This window comes from Cyprinus carpio, unplaced genomic scaffold (genome assembly GCF_018340385.1).
Source record: "Cyprinus carpio isolate SPL01 unplaced genomic scaffold, ASM1834038v1 S000006712, whole genome shotgun sequence".
NCBI lineage: Eukaryota > Metazoa > Chordata > Actinopteri > Cypriniformes > Cyprinidae > Cyprinus > Cyprinus carpio.
Genome location: NW_024879319.1, coordinates 444,151 through 451,749, shown reverse-complemented (window position 1 = coordinate 451,749; position 7,599 = coordinate 444,151). Strand labels below are relative to the sequence as shown.

General features: G+C 39.0%; 1 pseudogene; it reads left to right on the top strand.

Moving 5' to 3' along the window:
• The window catches only part of LOC109079161, a 6,277-nt pseudogene extending 6,086 nt beyond the window's left edge, over window positions 1-191 (top strand).
• Window positions 192-7,599: the final 7,408 nt, after the last annotated feature.

The following is a 7,599-nucleotide window of genomic DNA, read 5'->3' as shown; positions in this document are numbered from 1 at the left end:
CGGTCGTGTTTTGTGTGTTGTTGTCCAGTGCCGCTCATCCAGCCACATGGAGTCCAGGATAATGATCCCGCTCAAAGCATCCCCGGCTCCAGTAATGCCTCGCGTCACGTCCCCGTGAGCTCCGGACCACACACTTTCACTGCCATCATTAACATCACACACCACACACTCCTGACCAGACACACACACCAGCAGATATGACGCCTGAAGGCTGTTACTGTAAGGCTTTGAGGGCTTGGAGATGTGTCTGATCTCTGCTGGTTATATGAATCTGTATGTTGCTTAGGCTTGGAAAAACTGTTGAATAAAGTTTCGTTGGGATATGTAAAGCTATAAAAGAAAGTGCATTGGAATTACAACAAGTGTAGAGTAGGTGACACCCTTTCATCTTTGAGTCCATCATATTTCCAAACAAACAGCACATATGAGGGGGTGGCAGAAGTATAAACAGACCTGCTCGAGGGCTGCAGGCCGTTCATGTATCTATTGCATAAATGTAAAAGCTGTAAATATAAACCCCACATGGAGATGATTTCATGTTTTTGTAACACTCTGCAGAATCCATCCATGCATATTCAGATCAGATCTGTTGAAACTGGAGCTGGACGAGCCTCGCTGGGGACAGGCTGTTGTGCAAAAATTACTGTCTGTTTTTTTTAAGAAATGGTTTTTATTTAGTTGCTGTATTTTTTATTCTGTTTCTACGTAGACATGCCTTTGAAATGTCTGCAGTTTGTGGAGGAAGCTGAACTAGTTTTGTGTGATGGCTCAGTCACTGATCCGATTTTAACAAATCAATACTGTATATAAATCATTATTCTAGCACATGGTGTCATGTCTACACGGATAACGAGACACACAGCAGGCCCCTGGTCTAAATCCAGTCGAGCAGAACATCTCTCAGGTGCTGTGGAGTCTAAAGATTATAATCATAGAAACTCAAGAACCAGTCGATGACGGGCATTTTTTCGGTTTGTTTAATATTTGTGACCTGACGCCGGTGACTGTATGTGCTGTCCAAAACATCATTAATACTCTTCTTGATTACACATCTCGATGTGATTTATTTCTTGTCTTTATTTTATTTCAGAAATTAACTTGACTTTTTTTTCTGCGGTTGAGAAAAGTAAAAATAGCCTAATTATGTCAGTGATTTTCTCTCATTTTTAAGATTTATCAAGAATTCTTTATTTCGATCTGCAGTCTAATAAGCCTAATTCTTTTTTTCTTAACTTTTTAAATAAAAAAAAAAATATATTTGAAATCTACTTCATAACAAATAATATACATAAATATACATAAAAATGTTCATTTAAAAAGAAATCACAAATATGACAAGAAATTACAATTAGGTTTTCTACAGAGTTTAATATAATAGTGTGTTGAAAATGGATGAGGAGATGACAGTGCAGTGTTAACAGCATCACTGGGACGATTAACCTGTCGTTTGCTGTAGACTATCATCATTTTTTTATAACTTTTTTTTTTGTGTATATGGACCAGTAATGTTTTATTCGTTCTGACCGGTACAGAATAGGCCAGCGTTTTTAATCAGAACCTATTCATTTTTAATCCCTTTCACACATACATGAGATAATGAATATATTATTGCTTTGACTAAATGGTCTAAAAATAGCATATATAAGGAAATTAAATATAGGTGTCTGAAGAATACCTGGTTAATAGTTTGGGGGTCAGTTGAGACCTGTAATGTGTTTAAAGAAGTGTCTTCTGGCTCATCAAGACTGCATTTATTTGTTTTTAAAAATACAGAAAAAAAAAAAAAAATGTTATTACACATAAATAAAATAATGGTTTCTATTTTTAATATCCTTTAAAATATAATTTATTTCTGTTGTGATGAAAAGCTGAATTTCCATCAGCTATTTATCCCAGTCTTCAGTGTCACATGATCATCAGAAATCATAATAATATGATGATTTGATTATTAGGAATTATCAATGTTTGTGCCTGACAATTTTTTAATTTTTATTTTTTTGGAAACAGAGATACTTTTTTTCAGTATTCTTTGATGAATGAAATGTTAAAAACATTATTCAAAATATTTTTTTTTTTCATAACAATATAAATATTTGCCTTTCACTTTCTTATCAATTGTAACACATCCTTACTGAATAAAAGGTTTAATTTCTTTCAAAAAAACCCCAGAAAAATCGTTCTGACCCCAACCTTTCGACCGGTAGTGTATATATACACAGTATAATACAGGCCTCTGGGTCCGTGGCTCTTCCTCCGGACACAGCACACTCGTGTCAGTCTCTAGCTAGCGCAGCAGCAGCTCTTACCGCTGAAGAAAAACTTGAGGAGATGCTGAGCTGCGACGTCACATATTGTTTCAACACGATGCAGCAGAAACCTTCCACACTACACTGATGAAGCTTCCTCCAGCAGCTCCCTGAAGCAGACGAAACACTCACAACAATCTCCAGAAACATGTGCACTACACTCTACAGTGAGGCACTAGTGTTTGTCTTTTTGTGTATACGGGAATAAGTGTCTAGGGGGTGTGGTAGTTAGATACAGTGTGATACCATAGAGTGTAGCATTATAGTGTACAATATTAAATAGCCTAACGAAGGTGTATGCATTGTGTGTATAGTGTAATAACGCTCTATACAGTACATAGTTGTTACATAGAGTATATAGTTTAAAAGTATTATATAGTGTAGAGTGTAAAGGTTATACAGTTGTATAGTATAGCATTGTGTATATATATTTTTTATTTTCTATACATTTAGCAGACACTTTTATCCAAAGGGACTTTACATTCAAGCTATAATTTTTTTTAACCAGTATTTTTATGGTCTATTGCCAGCATGGTTAAAGCTGTTTAATGTTTGCAGTGCAATTTCTTGACTGGAATGATAAATGTGTGTCCGTTACAGCTTTAGTTCTTTCGTGGAGATTCCCTTGCCCAGCCGCATTTCACTTTGGTTTTTGGGGACACCAATTCTTGTTGTCCCCTGATGGTTCCACAGGCTCCAAAAAAAAACCCCAGGGTTATAAAGCTGGATGGAAAAAACTACTGGACCTGGTATAAAAATGATCACAAGAAATGTGATCCCCAGATCCTCCGTTCTGCCATCGACAAAACATCACCAGCATCGAAGGAAAGTTTTTTTTTTTTTTTTTTTTTTTTTTTTTTTTTTGTTTTTTTTTTTTTCCCCTTTTCTCACGGTACAGCCACTACGGTCACACAACACTTGTGTTTTTGAGGTACTGATCCTGGCTTTGTTGGATAACAATCCGCTCATCCACATAAAGGGGTTTCGTCAGTGATGATAAAACAGATTTGACAGGCTGCCATGTAAACTCATATAGAGTCCGTATTCTATGTCAGACTAATACTCATCTGTGCCGATTTCCGCCTGTCACTGGCAGCATCTTCTGCAGGGCGCATAGGTGATGTGACCGGTCTCTGGACATGACCTTTTGAGGTAGGGGGACGTGGAAGATGGATTTTTTTTTTGACCACGCAGTAATCTCTGAGACTTGGAAGCTTTAGATAAAGACCATGTATAGTTCTTTTTTATTAGTTTTTGGCACACAGTTGTTTTTGATAGCAGCCGTGTCAGAATTACATTATGAGAAGCGCAATGGGGGTGACAGAAGAAGTCGACAGAGGTGGCTGCACAACCTGGCTTTCTTTTGGGCAGGAAAGGATTAGGGGGATTGAGGCAAACGGCTATTTTTCTGTGTTTCCACCCACCAGACATGATTAGGTGTGGTCTCTAATGTACAGCCCTTGCCTCGGGACCTTTGGCTGCTGACTTCCGTAGGCTTCTGATGTTCCCTCACTCTCCGACCATAACCTCGCTCTCTTCTACCAACCACCGCAGATGCCTCTAACATCTTCAACACTACAACAAAAGGTAAGTAAAATGGCAAGTTAGTGTTTTCTGGCACAAAATCAATATAAAAAAAACAAGTCAAAGAGTAGATTTAATTGTCATGCATCAATATCATTCTGTGTTTTGTATGTTTTTTATATCTCCAACACAAAAGCTAAAGCATATTTCATGAATAAATCAAGTTAGACGTCTTGCGCACCAAAGCAATATAGAAGTGACAAGAGTAAATGTTCATTCCCTGTGGTTTGTTTTGTTTTATTCTCGAACTCACAAGCTACGGAATATCGCATTCAAAATAAATGCAGTGATTAATACAGTTTTAATTTATAGTTTTTTCAAACACTTCACTGTACTGTCATTATAAAATAACTTTTATGTATTGTTCAAATTCTAACAAATAAGTTCTTGTTAAAAACAACCCCCCCAATGTTATTTATAATATAATAAAATACTAAAAAATAACACTCATATATCGGTAATCGGCCAAAATGAGGTTGAAACTTATCCGCATATGAGGATATCGGCAAAATCCTAATATGGTTGCCATCCCTAGCGCAGTGTTTTAAGAAAAGCGGTTTCCATGCATGAGACACTGCAAGATCTAGAGCACAGCGAGCGCAGGATTCAAACACGTCCATGCACTTGCATAAGAGAAAAAAAAACAATGGAAAGTCGACAGCAAAAAAAAATTGAACAACTGAATAAAAGAACTGTAACTCTTAAACTACCTCTGATATGTACCTGATACTCCTCGTGAGGAGGTCGGCTCTTTTTCTGCTTCATGATGAACTGGACTGGGGGAGCTGCTGTTGCTCTTTTTTACACAGATAGATCAACATTTCCAGAACAAACCCTGAGCGATCAAACACGGTTAATGACCAGGTCATGATAACTAGTGGAGCAGCGTTATACTGTAAGTGGTCTTGAAGCAGATATGGATTAACACAGAGTGACTTGAGATTTGTTGAAGCATTTTTACTCCGGTGTGCTTCAGGTGCAAAACACTTCACCATCAGTGCTCAGACAGCCACACACACACACACACCTCTCACACACTCACTCTCACACACACACACCTCTCCACACACACACACACACACACACACTCTCACACACACACACACACACACGCCCACACACACTCACACTCTCCCACACACACACACACACACACCCCTCACTCTCCCACACACACACACACACTCACTCTACACCCCCTCCACCCCCCTCTCCCCACACACACACACATACACATACATACACACACACTCTCTCACACACACACACACACACTCCTCGCACACTCACACACACTCTCACACACACACCCCTCCTCACACACACTCCACTCACCCACGAAACACACCTCTCACACACACACACACTCTCACACACACACACACACACTCTCACTCACACACACACACACTCTCACACACACACTCTTCCACACACATCTCTCCCACACACACACACACTCTCACACACAAAAACACACACTCTCACACACACACACTCGGTGTGCGCACACTTTCACACACACACTCTCTCTCTCCCACACACACTGTCTCTCTCTCACACACACACACACACACACACACACACACACACACACAGTTTCTTAGCTAATCAACTGGTGTGGCTGGCAGGCTCAGTATTTTGGCTACGCTAGTTTTCATCTGACCCACACCCAGCCTGGACATTGCTTCAGACGAGCAGATCCGTGAGGGTCATGCGTCACATGTGATCAGACTTCCGTCCAGTCCAGACACCGTCTTACCTCTCGCTGCTGATCAGGCCCAACAGCGAGACCAGGACCGGAAGGGTTTTAGCAGGAAGAACAGACTACCCCGAGGTCGTGTGCTGGCCATGTGTGGATAATCCTGGCCACAACACACAGGCTTCTTGAAATCTCACTGAAGAGGTTTTATACAGAGAGGGAACCAAGATCCTGCACTCACTGTAATGCTCTGCTGCTCTGCTGCTACACACACCAACACAAAACAAACACACACACACACACACACACACACACACACACACACAGCAGTCGCACGTGTCTTCCTGAACATGGAACGATTTATACGGTGATCTTCTGCTCTGCAAGCCTGCATTGCATTTGATCCAAAGTACAGCAAAAAGCAGTAATATTGTGAAATATTATTACTATTCAATATCAGCGGTTTTAATAGATAGTAACAAAAAAAAACAAAAAAAAATGTAAGTTTATTTCCTTCATTTACTCCAGTCTTCAGTGTCACATGATCTTCAGGAAATCATTCCTAATATGATCTGATTTGCTGCTCAAGAAACATTTTTCTGATTATTATTACAATGTTGAACACAGTTGAGTAAGTTTTTTTTTCTTTTCAGGATTCTCTGATGAATAGAAAGATCCAAAGATCAGCATTTATCTGAAATATAGATATACATTTAAAAATTATACACTTATACCTTTTTGGGGGAAATTAAATTAAGGGAAATTATGACTACTTTTATTTAGCAAGTATGCTTATAATTAATCAAAAGTGATGATAAAAACGTTACAAAAAGATTTCTGTTTGAGATAAATGCTGTTCTTGTGAACTTTCTATTCATCAAAAAACTGAAAAATATACTTCTACTCAGCTGTGTTCAACATTGATAATAATCAGAAATGTTTCTCGAGCAGCAAATCATCATATTAGAATGATTTCTGAAGATCATGTGGACAACTGAAGACTAGTAATGATGCTAAAAAAGACAGCTGCGCATCACAGAAATACATTACACTTTAACAGAGAGATTCACACAGAAAACAGATATTATTTTTAAATAGGTGAACATTAAATTGTTGTTGTAAACTGTTTTTGCTGTACTTTGGATCAAAATAAATACAAGCTTCGTGTTTCTTTGATTTATATATCACTTTAACACAACTCGAGGTTGACCAAAGTGGCATAATGAACAACAACAAACAAATAAATCAATTATAAAATACATAAAAATAATAAACTCACAAAGAATGAAAACACTACATTAAAGCAACTTTTTCTGTTCAAAATTTGCAAAAATGTATATGAGCAAGTACATCATAACTTCATCTACCAAACCACCTTTGTCTGATCCCCATATCACTACTGTACATTCATAATAAGTGATTATTTATGGACTACTGTCATCATGTTCGGGTCGTCACCGCTGCGGAGTAACACATACCTGCGTGAATCGCCATATAGATTATAAACTTGGAGAAGTAGCTCCGGTTAGATTGTTCTTCCGCGGGACGCGCGCAGCTCTGTGTATTAACCCCTAGAGCGCCAACATCAAAGAGGTGCGGTTTAACGCACATCTTTAAAGATCGGCAACGAAAGGATACGTCGTTCAATATTGTGCTCACTTCACAAAACAGGAATAATACCAGTACATCAGGCCTTCGAGCCCGTCAAGTCTTCCTGTCACAGCACCAAAGAGTATAGAAGCCTTTTTGTTTTTTTTTAAAAACCCTCTTTAGACTACTATACTCTGTGACAGCACTAGTATATACAGCACACTGCACACAATCCTCGAGTGAAGTGAGGGTAAAAACACTAGATGCTAGTGCTTGCTGCGGAAACACTAGTATAATGAAACTCAGGGAAGCAGCAGTGTTAGACTTCTGCTTCCAGGCGGGCCTCCTTCAGCGCGGACATTGCGTCCATTCCGCGCTGTTCAAAATCACCGCCAATCAGCGCCGCGCCCTATGCGC